At 39.4% G+C, this 19,941-nt stretch overlaps 1 protein-coding gene across 1 annotated transcript in view; it reads left to right on the forward strand.

Annotated features, from left to right (window-relative positions):
- The window catches only part of PDE8B (phosphodiesterase 8B), a 79,056-nt gene that overhangs the window by 14,801 nt on the left and 44,314 nt on the right, over positions 1–19,941 (forward strand). The gene's annotated exons all lie outside the window — the stretch shown is intronic.

Here is a 19,941-nt window from a genome sequence, read left to right on the forward strand (position 1 = left end):
ATGGAGCACCTAGCCATATGAGGAAGCATATGAATGAAATGCTTACCCGATATTACTGTCAGCAACAGAAAGGTAAAGTGAATGACAGTCAATTGTGTGTGTTCTGCTGTACATAAAAATTCATGGAGACTTCTGTACTGCTTCATGCTGTACACATTTCAGTGATAAGTAATAATCTCAGATGGAAATGTCTGCAGTCTACCTTTCAACAGCAGCATAGACACTATTAAACCAAGCCATCTTAAATAAGATAGACGCTCTTGCAGCTGTTTCATTTTCTCTCAATTAACCTTTTCACTAGAGCTCATTTATAAATCCTTGCCAAGTAGTGTGTATTTATTCTATTTCTGTACACAGTTGCAGCATCTTCACTAGTCTTCCAAGGATAATAAAACAATTTTTGGTGGGTACCAGAGAAATTACTGTGTTCATAGTATAATCTAGTTACTTGAACCTGAGTAAAATTTCATTGCAATTTATAGCAAGTCTCTTATGCAACACAGAAAAACTGAATTAAAGTAACTGGCATGCATGAGAAATGGAGGAATAGTTCTTATTTTCTGTGAACATAGGTTAAGTTTTCTATTCTAACATATTTTCACTTTCTTAATCTGATAACAAGATCAATAGCTACAAAATCGTAAGTTTTATTACATGTAGAAATAGGGTAAACATTTTTCTGATCTGATATAGGCAAAGTCAGTTTCAGACTTCTGTGTCCCAAGTTCTGAGATGGCCTGATGTCTTTAATGCTGTGGCTTTTGCCTCCCCTGAGATGGCTGGCTGCAGAGAGAGTTCCTGCTTTGCAATCAGGATTCCTGCACCACCACAGATGTTGTCCCAGTGTCACCAAGTGGGAGCAAGCTCCTAGCTGACTCCTCCATGGCTGGAAGGATAGTTCCCAATCCAGAGATGAAGATGCCACTCTGGAGAAAAATGGGAACTGTGTGTAGGGTTGCTTTTAGTTATCCTCTGAAAAATTCCAAATATATATTCCTTAGCTGGCTTCATGGTAAGTGTTTTGAGGCCATCATATTTTAAATGTGGTAAGAGTGACTGAATAATTTAAAAATATTTCTGCATACATCATGATTGAAATTAAAAATATTAGGGAATTACTTTTTTTAATTTTTATTTTTAATGGCAAAGGATATTTGTTTGAGCTGTTTCATAAAGTAAAATATAAAAATGCCAGTTAATGCAAATGTATTTCATTAGAACTTACAGGAAGAACTGTATGTGCAAATATATATACCTCTCTACTGGAAGCTGCAAGAGGAATTAAAACACAAGAAACTTCTAAAACATGAAATATTAAGCATAACCCAGCACTCAGACTTTTAGGGGAGAATGGCAATTTTTCAGCATTTTGTATGTGTTCATTGCACATTTTTTTGAAAATTGATGCTGAAATGGGTCAACAACGCACGCTTCTATAAAGTCCCTACAGTTCCCATCACTAGCAAAATGACTTCTCACCTTCTTTCTCATCTTACTGCTAACTTTTTGGGGGGCTCCTTTCCTAAGGTCTTCCTAAAAACAAATTATCCTAATTTGGATCTGAGAAGCAGCATCCTCAGTTTCTGTAGGGAAGAAAAATCATTGGACAGGATGCACGTAGGTGGTATATCAAGGCCAATTTTCTTTTAGAGTACATGAGGCAAACTCCCATTTCAGAACATATCTCTCTGCAAGATGAGTTCACCATGCTGACTGTTAAATTGCTTTAAAGGCTATCAGAGCTGTTGTCTCAGACCTACTGTAGATTCAGGGATATGTTGATTCACACTAACTTTGAAAATAGGACTTTATCTACTTTGAGGACTTAAAAATGGCTTTGCTTTATTTTTAATGAAAGTTTTCTGAGTAATCTGTACCTGATATTCGGCAGCTTCTGTGAAAAACATAATGACTGCAAATTACAGAATGTGTCAGACTGTGCCTTGCTTTACAGCTATATATACAAAAAGGAGGTAGTGTTCCATGGAGCACGTAACATGAGTTCACCAGGACACTGAAAAAATAAGTGAAAGAGAGATCTCTTGAGAACTAATAAATCAAAAGTGACGTCTGTGGTTTTCGGAAATCTCTGAGGCCTGTGGTGGGCAGTGGATGCAGTCAGTATCATACATGCTTGCCCTGGTCTTGTATGTGTTATCCAGTGTGGACCATTCTCAAGAGACATGATGTTAGTTTGGTGGCTTGATCTGACCCAGTGCACCTGTTGTTATGTGTTTGCAATCCTGGCCTCCATTGAAGCCTGACTTAGCAAAATATTTAAGTGCACGAGTAGAACCATCCAGCTTGACTGGAAAAACCACAGCACCAGTCTGACTTCACATTTCCACAGGGTCATTGCACTCAGAAGAAGTCTAAAACAGCCTTGGGGTGGTTATAACCTGTGTCTGGCAGCTAATTATAGAACAGTTGGTTAGCTCTGTGTCGCTACAAAGATCTAAAAAGGAAAAGTGGTATTTCCCCAAGAAGAACTGCATATGTGAAAATTTCTTGTTCCCATAATGTTAGGTGGGTCTGAAGACTTGGGGCCTAAATTCTGTAAGGAGGAGTGCTAATGTATTTGCAGTGCCATAACTGCATCAGTGATGCTCCTGTTTTACTCAGTGCAGAGGCTCCAGCTATCTGTACTGTGTTATCACTTCATCACAAAGTTTCTGCAGATGGGACCAGTTAGCTAGTCAGACTGTTTTATGTGTGCCCAGTAATGGGCTTTTCATGTTCAACAACTGTAACAATTACAGACATTTCATTACAGATGTATTTTGTTAGGAGGCCTCCCAGCCAGACGTCTCTCATTTACTTTTGGAGAAGCATTTAAACTTTGATGGTAACTTGCTATGTGAAGTAAAATGCAATTTCTGGAGAGGACTTTTGGGTCAGAGAGCTGGCCCCTGCAATTACAAGAAGCCACCTTCTATAACCCTTTTAATTTCATCAAAGCCTTGAAAAAGTTTGCTTCTGGTCCTCTCTCACTTTACTGACAGGAGTCCTAAGCTGTCATCTCTGCTTTTTCTGTTGTATTCAGCTAAGAAGCTTCTAACATATAGCAACATGTATAACTACACAGTGTGGCACTTCATATTGTTTGAATTTCAGCCCATTTCTCTGACTCCTGCCCTCAAGGTTCTCTGCTACCCTATCTACCTTGCAGCTCTTTTATTCACCCCATTTTCTGCAGCTTTTTTAACAGCTTTGCCTGTGGCATCCCAAAAAATGCCTTTCAGCAGCCTTGAACAGGACAGGTTTATTAAATTTCCTTTCTCTAGAAGATCACTTTTATTGTTTTATACTTTTTTATCAGTGGTCATATTAGGGTGACCCAGTAAGTTTTGGTATATTTAGTTGCATCTTCTGTTCAATATAACTTGATGTTGTTATTCTGTCCATATTCTTCCAACTCTGGCACAGATTTTTAACATGAGTGCCAGTATGATGGGCCTATGATTGCCCAGATCACTTTCCCTGCTTTCTTGGCAGCTCCTTTCCCCCAGCATATGTCAATCAAGTATTTCTCAACTTCTTTGAAAACTGAATGTGACTCAGCAAGAAATTTATAGAAGTTACTGTTTTCTATATTCTGACATGCACTTGTGAAAAAATACAATATTAAGAGGAAATACAACATATTTCTCTGCAGAGCCCATCCAAAGACAGTTGTAAAATAAAGAGCTATATAAGAGAGGTATATAACAGAGAACTCCGGCAATATATTTTTCTGTTGTAATTGCATGGACTGTAGTGTTAGATTGTGAATAATTTATGCATAACTGTGGAGCTGTATGTGATACTGAGTCTAATCCACTAAAATGAAGAAATCATGCCTTATAAAATCTTTGTTGTGAAAATTTTGTCAGTGAATTGGAACTAAAATCTTTTATGACTTTCAGGGGCAGGATTTCTAGACAAAGGTGGTTGGAAAGTGTCAGTGTTGAACTGTCCATGTGATCTCTTGGAGAGGAGATTAATATTCTCCTACAGTTTATGATATGTATATAGCTCCTGTTGCTTAATAGTTGCTTAATTCTTTAAAATGCTGAGCATTTGGGCCGTGATACCTTTAACTGTACAAGAAGCCCTTTTTGCCTCCAGTGATATTGCTCATAAAATAAAATTAAACAGATCGCTGAGCGGAGGCAGTGGTACACAGAATTTAGCTTCTGCAATATAAGGTGCATTGAAAGTAGGCAGCTGTAACTATTCTTTGGGGAGAGAAGGTGTGGCAGTTAACTGCATTCAGAGGCCAGAACTTCTGCTTTTAATTCTTCAGTGTGGAAGTTCATACTGTGCACGTGCAGAAGCCATGGGAGATCGGTTGCGGAGACATTTGCAGGAGAGTTTTGTTTCACTATCTGTGGAGAATGTAACTGTAATTTTTTTATCCTCTCAGTATTGTGTTAGTAGTGAGTTGCATAATGCATCCTAATGATGGACAATCCTAATGGTGGACTAAAATGACTATATTCTCTTCAAATAGATGTCAGTACATAAAAACTGGAGTAGCAGTAAGAGCTCCCTGTAGAACATTGGCATGACTCTTGTAATGCTGGGTCTAGAAAGTGGCACTTAAATTTGGTGGTGCTTCTCCTTGTTAAGACTGGAATAAATGTCCAAAAAAGAGTCTTTTTTCCAGAAAGCTTTTAATGATTTCCCCCCACACTGTGGAAATAGTGATGAGTAATACCAAAATGATTATTGCTTATTGCGTAAGTAATAATTTGCTCCGGTGCAGCAGGCCAGCTGAAGGACTATGCAATGCCTTCTTTCCATACTTTTGCAGAGCTTATTTGGATTGCAGCTGTATACAAAAGTTAAACCCTAACATAAGTTGCTGATCGTACCAGCATTTACATGAGTGAAGTAAGGGCAGTGAAATCAACATGGCTGCATTCAAGTTTGTAAGACTGGGTAATGAAGTTTCCAGGGGCAATTCTTATTTTGTGAGGTATGAATACTTCAGGTACATCTAACACCCACTACTCTGTTTGTCTGGGTCAGAGCTTCTCCTTCCTCTGACCACTTCATGTGTGCCACTATTCCACCTTGTATAAATACTGCTTCTACTCTTCATCTGTATTTGGGTAGGTCTTATAGGATCAGTCAGCCCTTATGCCCTATTATACCAGGTACTATAAAAGTGAGAGGTGGTCTTTGCCACTGAGATTTATAACCTAAATAGATAAGGCAAGCTTCTTAAACACTTCAGTGTTGAATGACAAAATATAGAGGGTCAAAATGCTGGGTTTGGGTAACATCCAGGTGGCTCGGTTAGTGACTCACCAGTGGGCAAGGCACTGTGCACGTCCCAGAAGATGATATCCAGGTGTCAGTATTAGAGTCTTAGATTCACACACTACTGCTGCTGTCTGGATTATCTGCAGTGGCTTTGTCAAAAGTAAAACAGAAACTTAAACTGAATTATATGTGATCAAGAATTATTCAGTCAGCATGAGAGCCTCTGAGTTGTTTATTTTGATGAGAATTTGGGTATGATTTTTGTTGTCTGCACAATTTTTAGTGTGAAACATGGCACAGACTTCCACATTGATAATTTGTAGCTGCACAATAACAGGTGGTGTTGAGCTGGAGGCTTTGTTACTGGAGGCAGCATCACTCCTGATACTTGAGATGGTAGGGTCTGCTCTGGGAATAATTCTTTTATCTGTGGGTTTCTGATAAAAGGATCAACAGCAAAATAGTTAATTTTGACATATTTAAACGTTATTTTTTGATTTTAGAGTCAATATTAGATGGTAATGGAAAAACCGCACGTATGTATCTGTTATCCTGAAAACTTGGGAGGATTTACTTCTTGTTTTATTGGTGGTTGTACTGTGCATTTGCAATTTGGAGTAGTTGTTAGGTTTTGGTTGGTTTTGTTTTTTTTTTTTAATGGAGTTTCTAGGTATAATTCTAAGACACATCTTGTGGGTGCTAAAATTTTAATTAAAAAGCCAAACTAGTTGGCTTCAGCTGCCTGTCCCCAGACTCGAACAATCAAGACAGAAGAACTACAAAGCAAACACTGTCAGGCAGTGTGAAGGAGCCCAGGAGAGAGAATATTGTCTTCGAAGAAAGTAAGGAATACCCTATTCTTTACTAGAGCTTATTTTGGTATTTTTGTAAAATGTAGATCAAAGTTCACAGCTGAGCTTTTTCTAAGTACAAGACAATTCAGAAAACTTCAATGATTAGCACTCATCAGAACATCTTTGTTCTGTTTTGTTTTGTTTTGTTTTTCTGTGTTCAGCAAGAGGAATACAGTGTTGGTTTTAGGCTGAGATAGTATGTGGGTGCCTTACAGTAGCTGGAAAAGGAAGATATAAGCAGACCTTGTTGAACCAGGAAGAAATTCTTTCCAGCTATGCCCAAATGGGATAAGAAATAAGAAGAGGTGATACTAAGCCAAAGCTCTGATCGTGGCATCCAACATGCGTCTCTGAAGAAGCAGCCTGCTAACCACTCCAGCTTAAGGTTGATATTGATAGCTAGTAGTATCTGCGTTGAGTAATGTTGGAAAAATAGGAGACTAAAAATATAGTGCATGCCTTGGGTCAAAAAGTTGTCTTCCTTTTAACCCTTGGTGTAGAGTCCGTAATGCCTGTGTGCGCAGTTGCAAACCGGTATTTGAGGTGCTGCTTCCAACTGCTCTCGGACTATTGAGGGTCATAATCTTAGTGGTTTTGAAGGCAAGAGAGAATCTGTGAGTTCAGCTCAATCTTAATTTGTTCACTTTCAGTAAAACACTGTATAGTTTATGTTAGATAAACTGTGGAAGCCAAGGCAACTAAAATTTTTTCCTTCAGTAAGAAACCGGGTAGTTCATCTACTACTGCAACAGCAGTGTTAAAATAATTGAGAACACCCTTTCTTGTCAAAATCTCCCTGAACTAAAATAATCCTCCAACAAGCAGCAGCCAAAGCCAGTAATACATTGAATGAAGAGTAAGGAGACAGATTCCCCTTTTCTAGTAAAATTAGACTTGTGGAAAATGCCTGAATATTCAAGTATTAAAATATTTAACTTCTTCCCTTGCTAATTTCCAGGAGGAATTTCAAATATGATAACTGTCTTCCAGCAAACTCTTACTGACGTCACAGAGCCCTGGAAGTATGCCCCCCACAACCCAACACAGAAGTTGGACTTGAAATTTGTTTTGGCAGTACCTTCTGTGTGAGGTGGAGGGAACTGAACAGTCTCTAGAGCAAATGCTGAGCTGGCAGCCCCTCAGGTGTATGCAGACAACCTCCAGATGTTTTTTATTAGTCAGTCTTTGGAAGGCAAAGTTAATTTTACATTTTAAAATTATTGTTTGATTGCAGACTAACAGTATGCTTCATAAGTTATGAGTATTTAGCTAGACCAAGAGCTGATGGAGGAAGATCAGGATTATTTAGCTAACTGCTTGCTGCAAATTAATGTTCTAGCTGTTTCCATTCATACTTATATGAGCATATTACCTGAATATTTGAGTATTGAAAATCACTTCTTATCTTTTTGTATCAATATTAATAGCCATGCCCAAGAATTGATCTGCTATATTGAACCATAGGTCTACCAGCCCATTATCTTGTCTTGGGCAAGAGCAAAGAGCCTTACGCAACAGACAGAAAAAAGGGCAGATGGAGCGGGATCTCTCCCTGGGCCTCTCTCAACCTACAACTATGGGGCTTCTGAGTTCAGGTTATGTTCCTACTGATGTGTTTCACAGCAACACAGGGGCCTACCTTTAGTAAATTTTGTTCAACTACTTTTTGAAAAGCACCCCTTCCAGTGGCCTGATAATTTAAGTGAAAGCATCATATTTCTTGTATTGTGAAGACAATTGATGAGTCATTCTTCATTCATCTCTACACCATTCATGATTTCATAGATGCCTATTCTGTTCCTTAGTTACCTCTCTTCCTCACAGAAGCAGTCCTTTTAGTTCTCCGAAGATGTCTTGGAACATCTATGATTATTCTTGTTGCTTTCTCTTTATTTTTTTAGTTTTGGTTAACTTGTCTCAAGGAAAACAAAAGATGATGTACAGCACTGAAGGTGTGAGTTCATCATAAATTTACATGGCAGCATAAAGTTGTTTTGTTTGGCTCTTTGTTCCTATCCTCACATTGGTTGCTTTTTTGACTAGCTGAACATACAGAGATAAAAATAAGATTAATTTTTAAATCTTTCTGTGTCCATAGTTTTGGATTTTGCTGTCTCCTAAGCACCAGTGCATGTATTTCTGAAACAGTTCAGGCCTAGTTGCTGTGCTTTTCCCTAAGATTGATGTAAGGAGATTTGACTGGATTCTCCAGTAATGTATGTGACTCATGCTCTTACAAAGCTGAGAATGGACAGTAATGACACATGGATTTACAGAAAAAGGTCTCGCGATGCCAAGATCCACAAGTCTTGGGCAGATTCTGCTTACTTTGACAGATGTTTGGAAAAGTTTGTTTTTCCTATGCCTCTTTACACTGCAAGGACATTAACATAACTTACCTTCCATGCGTATTTAGTGAAGGGAAATGTGTGCGCTAAGAAAATAAATACACTTTCAGAGAAACTTCTGTTGACAAAGTCAATATTCAAAATAAACCCGATGTCACTGGAGGCTGCATTCTGTAGTTGGTTTTCTTTCCACAAGTCTAAAAATGTTGCTGTTTGTGACACGAGTCTATCTCTTTACTGTCTGTGTGCTGCTGGATTAAAATGTGGATGTGTACTTTTCTTAAATAAGTCCTCATTTTTGAACTTGCCACAATAGTTATACTAAGAGCTACTGAAGTTTCATGTCTTTGGAGGAGTCCATGGGGTCTGTTCAATGTTCACTTTTAAAAGTATTTCAAAGTAAAATTTGTTTGTCTGTTTTCAAAAAAAAATGTGCCAATTTAGTCTGAATTTACTCAATATTACAAGTAGGAGAAAGGAGTGAAATAAAACAGGGCTACTTTATGATAGCAGGTATTTCTCTTACACAGTAGTTCAGAAGTTAAAGCACTTGGCTAGTCTATGGATTTTAATTCCTTTCTTGTCAGTACAGGCTGGGAGGTGATTGCCTGAGCAGCAACCATACTGAAAAGGGGTAGGCAAAGGCATGGTTGACCTGATCTAGCATTGCGATAGCACCACTTGGATGGACTAGATCACCTTCAGGGGTCCCTTCAAGCCAACAGTTTTGTGATTCTTTACTCATTGGTGTTTCGCTGAGCATCTCTAGATGTTAGTCAGGGCCTTCTTCCTATTCAGGTTCTGAGTACCTGGGGGAAGGGGAGGAAGTTGTCTACTGCTGTAGACCCTGAGGCACTGTAGATAGTGGAGAAAGGTATGCTCTTAATTTATGTCTCATGCTGCTTTGTGAGCAGGAATACCTAGTAAAAATACTACTGAAAATCGATGCATTAGTTTTTTGCCATGACTTAACCCCCTAATTAGGAAAAAATGCTGCAGGGTTTTTTTGCTTTTTGGATGTTTTGTAGATTTCTTTCCTTTTTGAACAAATTAACAGCATCTGTGGATAAGGAGCTGTTGTCTTGAAAAGATACCTTGTCACAGCCAATTTGGTTTCTCAAATTTTTTATTCCTATGGTATAGAAATCCAGCCAATTCTAAGCAAATATACCTCTAAACTTCTACATAAACACAAGAATAAGGAACCTGTAATACCTAAGAGTAGCTTAATTTAAAAAGGAATAAATACTTACCTTTAGCTTTCTCATCAAAACGTAGGAAATAAGCTAACTATGCTGTATTTTTCTTGTTTCTGTAGACTTGCATGGAAAACATTAAGCAGAAAACCCATTAAGGAATTATTTTTTTCCTTAAAATCAATACTGAATTTAGAGTGAGAAAGATAGGATGCGTCAAAGATAGAATTTCTTGAAAGAAAAATGTTTGTTATTAGACTGTGATGCAGCATTTTGTAATTTGATGTCTTCCTGGTGTATATTTTACTTATTAAAATTAATTTATAACATTTTTGTTATACTTAAATTTTTTTATGTCATTGGCATAAAAGCTTCACTGACAGCGAGTACACCGATAATGATAACTGTATCGTTTGAGACTGTGCCCTTCTCAAGCAACGTGAATAGCTGACAAGTCATCTGAACCATGTCTCTGGGAATTGTGCTCTTGAACAAGAGACACGTGTGGTAGTAGATTTGGGCATGTGGGCCATTTATTGGTCTGCTGTAGAGAGGAGGTAAAGGAGAAGGAAAGATTGCTAGGACCCAGTAGGTATATTGATCCAGGAGTTCATACGAAACATAAATCTGAAATTGCTGAACTACTAACTAAGGTGTGTCACCTGTTCTTTAAACTGATCTCAGTGTCAGAGGAGCAAAAATAAGGTAACGACACGTTAGTCTTCCTTAGAGGGTACCAAAGATCATCTAGGAACTACATTCTGTTTCCATACTGGGTAAGGCACTATGTCTAGAGATAAAACATAGCACAAGTAGATGTGGTAAGTAATTGGATAATATGACGTGCTGGAGAAGAATTAGCATAGCTTTTTCTGTAAGGAAAGCATAAGCTGAGATGAGCTATCAACATTGAGCTTAGGTGGTGTAAGGAACAGTGTCCCCCTGTGCTTGCCCTGTTTTTGCATTCTTCAGTTTGTCATCTGCTTTTGGCCACTTCTGGAGACAGGGTGTTGGGCCAAGATTGCTTGGTCTGACCAAATTTTAGTTGTTCTTCACAGAGGTTCTAAAAAGGACATGGGAATGCATTTAGAAACCTCTTCAGAGATTTGTGGGTTTTTATTGAGGGACATCCTAATCAACTGTGTTCAACCAACTGTAACTTGAACACAAATCTATTTTGTGCTAAGATCAAGAACCAGAATCATAGTACTGGTCTTAGTAAGATCAATGTGCAGATCATGAGCCTTGAATCCACTTAAGAAAAACGGGGGGGGGATTGTGTGTACAAACCTGCAGGATTGCTTCCAGATTCTGTTGGAAGCCTTAATCTGTGAGTTATAGGAATAAAAGGGAAGTGATCTACTTTTTATGGATTGTGGGCTTTTTGTGGCCTATCTTCCCTTGACAAGTCTCAGAGGAGCTGCTGCTATGAGCAGAATTGAGGACTGATTGACATGGTAGTTTGTATGCCAAATTTAACAAAATAATGGCCAAACTAATGTCTTTTCTATTGATTTTTCTACTTCCTATTATGATAATGTATTCATAAGGAAGCCGCTACCAAAATGTGAACAGAATGCAAAAAGTCCTAATATAATATTCTGTCTTCAGTTATCATTTTGTATCAGGCATACATTTATTATATTAGAGCTCACAGAATTATTTTACAAGTGTCAGCTTGCTTGTTCAAGAGGTTGCCTGAAATTGCTAGCCAGTTGAGATGGGTACATTTTGTCTTTCTCAATTATTTTTCTCTTAAGGATGATCCAATTTTTGTGACCTGTTTGTGCTAGCTGCCCTTTGTTCCCCACTCTGTTCCCCATGACTTTCAGAGGTTTACCTGCATCCCATTGGTTTGTTTTTCTTCCCTTACCACTGATTTTAGATTGAAACAACAAGATTATACTATCACTACTGTCTGTAATTGCTTAAAAATAGATGAATTATGTTGCAGGGGGGAAAAGAGTGAGAAAGAGAGAAAAACCAAAGCTGTGTTTTTGAATACTTAGTTTTCTAATTTCTAATTTGAAATGCAAGCCAAGAAACCATGTAGAGTGGAATGAGGATGAAGGAAGAAAGATAGAAATCTTAACATCAGTTCCTGAAGCTGACTCTGATCAGACAGATCTTTAGCTTTGCGCAGAAGCAGTTATAGGAGCAGACTCTGAGAACCAAACTCAAAAAATAAGCATCCAATATATTACTAACTGTGTAATTCACAGAAATTCAACTTTAGCCATTTGGTCCTTAGACTGTGAAGTGTTTATGAGGACTTCTGCTTATCTCCAGAACTGCTGCCAGTGTTAGCTTTACTACGATATGCGGTCTTGGCACACACATCACACTGAAGAATATGTGGAGTTCACAGCCAGAGACACTTCTATGGCAGGTCCCCTGAAGGACCCAGTCAGGGTGGTATTCTCAGAGCACATGGGAAATGCAGGGACAACATTGGGCTGGTGCATCTGGTATATGATAGTCCATGCCCAGCCAAGCTTGGTTTCAAATGCTTCTCTCCCAGGTGAGTGCTCCCCCAGCAGCTGAAAGCAAGGTTGATGGGGAAGAGGGAGGTGGGAAAGGAAGTTAGACAGTGCTTAAAGCTCCTTTTCAGGCACAGGTCACTGCAAAAAGGAGTGCAAGGGTCATGGGTGAGGGAGAGAGTATGCAACAGGAGCCTGACTTCATCACCCAGAGGTGAGCGTGGTCATGGAAGGGAAGGCTCTTCTTCCCCTTGACTTTCTCCCTCTCCCTAACAAATTTTAAATTCCCTTGTGTGCAGTGACATAGCTTTAACTGGAGGCATTGAGAGGGTCTCATCCCAAGTCTGCTTGCTTTTGGGAAGCAGAAGAACCAGTTGCAGGTTTGTGAACTCTACCCTTGAGCTAGGTGCATGAAAGTACAGCAGAGCCTGCCAAACCTACGTGTCTTTGTGAATTTGGGTCCAGTTTATTGCCTCTGTGTGTAGTGTTTTCGTGCTACGTGCCTGAGGGTGTGTTGTCCTGAGCTGAGGATTTGGCCCAGTTGAGTAGTTGTATGTGTGATAGCTACATAAGTAGAAGACTGTTTTTTTTCCCCAAGGGAATTTTGAAGTTTATTGCTTGTCAACAAAATCGCATATAGTATCTGGAAGAGGAGAACCCATTACAATCATGAATTTTGCTTACACATGTGGGAAGAATACACTCAAAACTACACAATAAAATTTTCCTGACATATAGATAAGCTTTAAGTGATTAAATCATTAGACTGGGGAAATGCTACACTGCATGAGTTAAAACTAAGATGCAAATATATCGCAGACCTCCTAAATGAGTGCTAAATTAATATATTAAGGAAAAAAACCTATGCTTATCTTAGACTTTCATAGTGAAACTGTTTAAAACTCTTTTTATGGAGTATGCTTTAAAAATGGTTTTGATTTGGGGTTTTTTATAGCATTAACTTATTTGAGGTGCCACATTTTAAATAACACTTTCTTAAAAACAGAAAGCATTCTGAAGTTAAACTGAAAGTTTTGCAAAACAAAAAGACCTGAATTCCAAACAGTCAGATCACACTTGCTTCAATCTGAAGTTGTACAATTATGGAGAGGAGATTGTTTTCAAAACATTCCAAATTCCTTTAAGGAGAGCTTGGCTCTAATTGTATTTTCTACAGTAATAAGAGATGGACTGATTCCTAAAAATGTGGGAAAATACCACTTATTTGCGAGGTTTATAAAAATTTAGGGCTGTACATTTAGTATATCAATATTCTGAAAAATTTTGGTTCTACTTTCCATCCTATCTTAAAAAAATTTTCTAATCTAATGCTTTATGCAAAGTATGTGTGGATGGTTTTTTTGTTCCTTTTTTTGCTTTTATTTAAGATAGACATTTCATTATGGTTTTTTCTGCCCAAGGAAATGTTAAAGTGAGATAATAATTCTTAGTCAAGAATCCAAATATGCAGATACTATTTGAAACAATAAACCTATAAAATAATAAAAAGTACTAGCTTTTTTTGAATATGCTGGCCCTGGGTGTGTTTGCTTTTCAACAAAGCGCAAAAACCACATCCATGACTATTGCTTAAAAGACCAGGACACCACTGTGGAAGGGCTGCCTTAGAGCAGCCTGTAGCTGTTAATGGAGTATTAACAGGGACACAGATGAGAGGAGTAAGAGTATTGTAAGAGTGACACCGTCATATCTACAAACCATCTAAACACTTGAGGGCATGGCTTTTGGGATTACTTTTTGTTGTTGTTTGTCAGCATTGCAAAAATGCAGGGATCTTGAAAACTTGGAAACCTGAAAACTCAGCTGCACAGCCTGACATCCCAGACAAAGGGAGTGAGGATAATTCACATAGGGGTAAGAAATAGGCTGAGAAGAGAGAAGACACATTTATTTACAGCCCTCTTATTTTGTTTTCTCTTTTGCTTTCATCTGCAGAGAAGATTTTATCTGTGCTTTCTTCATCCTTCTGCAAGTTGAATGTAAACTTGGCAGGTTTTCCTACATCACAGCTAAAGAGAATGATGCTGTAATAATTTGCAGGCAAGATAAGAGAGCTGGATGAAAAGACTGCAGGTGGTTGTGAAGGAAAGGTCACATTTTATAGATAATGTAGAATAAGCAAGATTTAGAAAGAGCCAGGGTTGGAGGACTTAAGAGAAGCTCAAGCGGATGATGACTTACAGATTGTGGGTGTGAGCAGAAGTAGGTTGGTGGCAGTACTCACAGCGACTGAGAGAAGGTTGCAGATAGAGGTTGATGGGGCAGACACTGATCTGGAAGGGAGGTTTACCTGAAATGACAGCTAGACACATGCATAGAGAAAAGCTGAGATTTCTGTTGCTGAAAGTGGAAAGAGGTCTGGAGTATAGAGGTATAGATGCAAGTCCTTAGTGCAGCTGTGTTTCTGGAGCAAATAATTTGTTTCTTGTGATCAAGAAAAAGAAGAAAAGAACAGAAGAAAATCTGGGTTTCCTATTCCAGGTAAATGGAATAGGAAAGGTTGGTATTTCTAAGTCAGTGATACATGTGGAGGGAAAAACAACTCAAGATCTTTGCCACAGTTAGAGGATGTTCTATGGAGGACCTTCTGAAGGTGTGAAGAGAGAAGTAGACAAGGTCTTAGGGTGGAGGAAATTTCTGAAAGCCAGTCAGACTAGATTTCAAACAATAAAATGTCAGTGGTGTGAAAGGCAGCTGGTGGGGGCATGGAAGAGGACTGTGGAGTACTGCTGAGCTTTGACTCTAAAGAGAGACATTTAGAGACTTCTATTTGGCTGGAGTGCAAAGCGAACGTGAGTTCAAAATAGTTAAGGAAGGAAAGGCATGAGACTCATCTCAGGCTGAAACTGAAGCCTGGTTACTTTTGTGGTCTCCTCAGTAGATGGCACACAGCTGGTTATTTCCATGTTGTTACCACAAGTGGAAGCCTGTGTAAAGGTTACTGATGCATTGAGGGTCTGCATTGGTCCTGGTTTCTTGGTTGCAAACACACCAGTTGCTGGTTTTGAAAATATTTGGGATTTATACAAAGCTTATGTCATACATGTCATGAATAGGCTAGCTCTTCAAAATGCATATGCATCTTTTTTTACCAGTTTGTATGTATCTGATGGGTCAGGCTTCTTTTATGGATGCTTGCAGAGTTTGCAGTGGCTAAGTCAACAACGACAAAGCCTTATTTCTTCTAAATGGTATGTGTGTTCGACCATTATTTTCAGTTAATAAACCAGCATGACCTTACATTAACCTTAGAGTTGAACTATCCAACTCTTTCAGGCTCCCCTGGGCTCCCTGGGAAGGTGGCAGCTGGCTGGTGTGAGGGGAGCAGCTTGTAGAGCAGAGCGAGTTGACAGCCCTCTACTGGGAGCCAGGGAAATGCAGGGCATGAGCAGCTGGGACAGCAGCAGCACAGGTCAACTGGAAGGCACAGCAAGGGGATAATAACAAAAAAAACCAGAACTTGACAGCAGAGGTGGCAGAGCGCGGTGCTCCCTGAAAGGGAGTTGGGACAGTAGCTGTACTGGTGGCTGGAGAGGATGAACAGAGGCAGCCGGTCAAAGGAATGAATCGAGGAAGGATGGTGTCTGGAAAAGCCATGAAGGTCAGGCCAAAAGCCATCTAGCTCAGGACCAAGTCTCCAGCAGGAGCAATGTGTAGTGATCTATCCCATTTATCCTCCCAGCCTTTGCCAGCTTGTCATTTAGGGGCTTCTTGAGTCAGAGGTGGCATCTTTGTGAAAAGACCTCTTCATTTTTCTCATGTAAATTTGTCCCTTCTTTAATGCACACAAATTGCTAGACAGGTCAAGTGATATTCCCTGTAACGGTTGAAGCTGGCAAAGAAGCATGGGGAGACTCCAAACAGAGAAAGAGCGGCCAAGTGTTAAACTGTAGAAAAATGCCCGTGGATGGGAGTTGAATGGATCAGAAGTGTTAAAAAAGTAAAAGAGGAGGAGAAAGACTGGGATATAGTTCTGCTAAGAAAGACAAAACAAAGAAAAGAAGGGGAAGAAGAAAGGGACAAAATGTTGCTGAACAGTGGAAGAGGAGCTGGACACCCTGGTCAGGTGTGTTGTAGCATGAAGAGGAGCAGGACAACAGCTCCAGGACAGGGATGTTGGAGAACAGCTGTGGGCCTTGCATCTCATAAGGGAGTTTAAGCAGGGCTAAGACCAGTGTTGAGGTCACACATGGTTGTAATCCTTTTCAGGACCGCAGTTTGGCCAGGAAAAAAAGGGAAGGGATTTGAGGTTGAAAATAGTGGTATAATTGAATATGGAAATGGTACTAGGCAAATGATGGGCTGAGGTATCAACCCTCACCAGCGCTGTAGATGGGGAAAGTTGCACTGGAAAGAAATGAAAATGAGCCCTAGGAAAGATGGGGAGATGGAGCCAGGGGAACACAGAGGTGCAGTGAGAGCTGGGTCAAAAAGACAGTCCTGTTACCCACTTACAAAATAAAAGGGACAAAGGTCTGAAAACATACTACAAAGGTGAGGGAAGGGAAGCATCAGTGTGGGAGTGACTAAAGTGGAAAGAAGATATAGCGGGTAGGGAGAAGGAGCCTTTAGAGAAAAAGGTGTCCTTAGGGACCTTGGCATCTGTGCAATGCTTCTCAACTGGCACATCTATCCTGAGCCTTTCTAGGAGGCTGAACTCACCAACGCCTTTGCTTCACTGCTTAGTTGGCTCTAGTTGCTGGTGTTGCTCTGGAGCAATGAAGAATTATTAAAGAAGATTTTGCTGTACTAATTAGTCATTATTTTTACAGCCATTGTGTTACTAATTATTGATGATACACACATTGCAGGGGCTGTAAGTCTGCAGGCATATGGGGGGGTAAAGATTTTTGTATTGGTGATTTAAAAGGGTGGAACTTTAATGAAGTGTTAAGTACATTTTGCTTAATGGTACTGCTATGATAGTGAGGTAATTGATGATCACCGATTTACATAAAAACATACAATTTAAAAAAGTACCATTGACATTGTCTTTAATTCTTCAATTACTATCTGATTCCTGTGGAGACTGCCTAGGTTAGAATGATACTGGAAATAATACTCAAATGTTTAAAATGTTAAAACATTTCTTCACTGTTTTTAAGCTTTTGCTATTCCCAGATGGTTAGTTTATTTACGATTCCTTTGCTTCCAACCCTGTGTCTGTTCCTCTGCTCACTGAAATCAGGGATTTTCTCACTGACCTCTTTGGAACCAGGCTTGTCTCCACATGTCCAGAAAAGTTTGTCATAAGCTACTATATTAATTGATTTAGGTTTCAGATCTATTAGCAGTCCTTCCTGAACACTCAATCAAGTAATGAGAGATTTATTTAAATTGGAAATCATCAGCAATCAGATCATAGAATCATTTAAGTTGGGAAGGACCTTTAAGATCGAGTCCAACTGTCAACCCAACACCACCACGCCCACTAAACCATGTCCTGAGGTGCCACATCTATGCGTTTTTGAACACCTCTGGGGATGGTGACTCCACCACTTCCCTGGGCAGCCTGTTCCAATGCCTGACAACCCTTTCAGTAAAGAATTTTTTTCTAATATCCAACCTAATCCTTCCCTGCTGCAACTTGAGGCCATTTTCTCTTATCCTATCAAGATACTCACTTAAGCCAGGAAATGAGCAGAGGTATGGTCGTGGTATCACTAATATGCAATGTCCACATGGTCAGATTCTTCTGGGAGTTAGGAAGATGTTGAATTAGTTCCTTCAGGCCAAGGAGAGATCTGTCAGACATTTGTGAAGATCAGGCACTCATGTCATTATTCTTGCTGCCTCCTCGAGCTGTGTTTTGAAAGGGAAAAGTGAGACAGTCACTTGTACCCAGAGGAATTTGGGCATATGAATCCAAGGGACTGATTCAGCTTGTAAAACAACACTCAGAACTCCAAGTCCAGAAAGGAGCATTTCAGACATACTTTTTGCTGTATCTGATGAGATTGTTTATTAATCATTCCTATGCTCAAGTTCGTTATGAGACTTAATTTGAGGGTCCCATCTGTTTTTGTGCATTTGTATGAGTAATGAAGTTGAGCAACTTAGGGACTTAAAGGTTATACATGGCAATCTTTCAGATATAGCAGCACCTTTTCTGCATCCCTGTATGGTTCTGACCCCTATCGTGTCTGCATAGAGCAGGTTGGGGACAAGTTCACCTACACCGGGGCTCTTGCTTTTTCTAATCCTCCTGAAGCTTTCCTACTATTACCAAAGGCAGGAACACCCTGAAACTGAGAGGGGAGAAGAGGGAGAGACCCTGATTTATAGGTCTTTCTATTCAGGTCTTTTCTATTCATGAGGCTAACACAGAAGCAGTGGGGTCACAGTTGTGTGGATTTGTTGCTGTTTTAAAATACCCAGGCTAAGAGAAGTGGCTACCCTATAAAGGAATCCCTGTAAAGGGACTGATAGACTTGCCTGCATCGATCTATGTCTTAGACACAGTTATTCCATCTTGGACAAAACAGCGTAATTAAAGCTGGATGTCCTCTGAAGTGGTAGAAAAGTGGAAGGCATTCATTTACAATGTCAGTTCCCTAGTAGCATTAATAAATGGATAATAAAATAAATATCTGTGTCCTAACTGTCTTTTGTGAAGGATCCCAGTCTCTTGATCAATACATTCTGGGACATTTGGAGCTGCGCATTGTAAAAAAAGAAGCTTTTGCACTGATACTGACCCAAGTCTGTGTTTGTATTCTTACAGATTTATCTAATGAGACTACTTTAAAACTTTTTTTTTTAAATCAAAGGGAATAATGATAAAAAATATATTTAAGATTTTCCTATATAATACTATCATGGTGTGAATGTGCTGTTTTTCTTCTTTGGTGAGGGGGAAGAGAGGTTGGGAGCTTTCAGAGGACTGTTTCTCTAACTTTACTCATAAGTCATGGTTGACGATGGGTGCTAACTTTCATTTCTATTTTGATACGCTTACTGGCATTGTTACATTCTGCTATGGCAGGAGCTCAAGTGGGAAGTGAAGATTTTGTGTGAGAAAAGGAGAGGTTAACTGCACTTACATTGGGGGCAGTTTTTGCTTTGGAAAACAGTGGCAGGCTTTGTAGTTTAATCTTTTGGAGTACTGCCTGTTACCACCTTCTGACGTACATTGTTGGGCTGAGAAGAATCGATGCTCAGTGGTGCATGAAAGTCCAACATGTCAGTTGTAGCTATACATAATACCACTGTCTCTCATGCAGGCAAGGCTGTTAATACTTAACACAGTATTGTATTCTCTAAGGAAAAAAGCTGAATATCGGTAACTTAATCCATTTTGAATGTTTATACACATTTCTTTGATAAATACTAAATTTAAGAATAAGGTAATACCTGGACAAAAGGCTCAAACTAATGAGCACCGCAGAGCAAAATGCTGCAGAAGTAGAGCACCAGGATTTCTGGAGGTGTGTCGAGGAATGGTCCTGGGAATCTGCCTACATTAGGGTTTTGTTCAAATTACGAGTCTTGCAGGGCGATTGCTTTAACTTGCCTACACCAGGCACATGGGATAACTGGTAGCAGGAAAGCAGAGAATCTGCCCTTTTGGAGATGCTAACTTGCAAATAATCCTCCATACGCATGAGGGGAACAATATTTTAAGGGTTCAGAGACGCTTTTCCTTAAGTACATGCATCTGTGGGAGGACATGTGTTTGTATTCATTCAACAGTTCAGTTGCTTAACAACCTTCTGTGGCTAATGGTCTGAAGTGAAACAAATCAGTAGTGTGCAAAAGTGTATTGAAATGTATCAAGACACAGAAAGTATTA

Source organism: Harpia harpyja, chromosome Z (genome assembly GCF_026419915.1).
Source record: "Harpia harpyja isolate bHarHar1 chromosome Z, bHarHar1 primary haplotype, whole genome shotgun sequence".
Classification (NCBI taxonomy): domain Eukaryota; kingdom Metazoa; phylum Chordata; class Aves; order Accipitriformes; family Accipitridae; genus Harpia; species Harpia harpyja.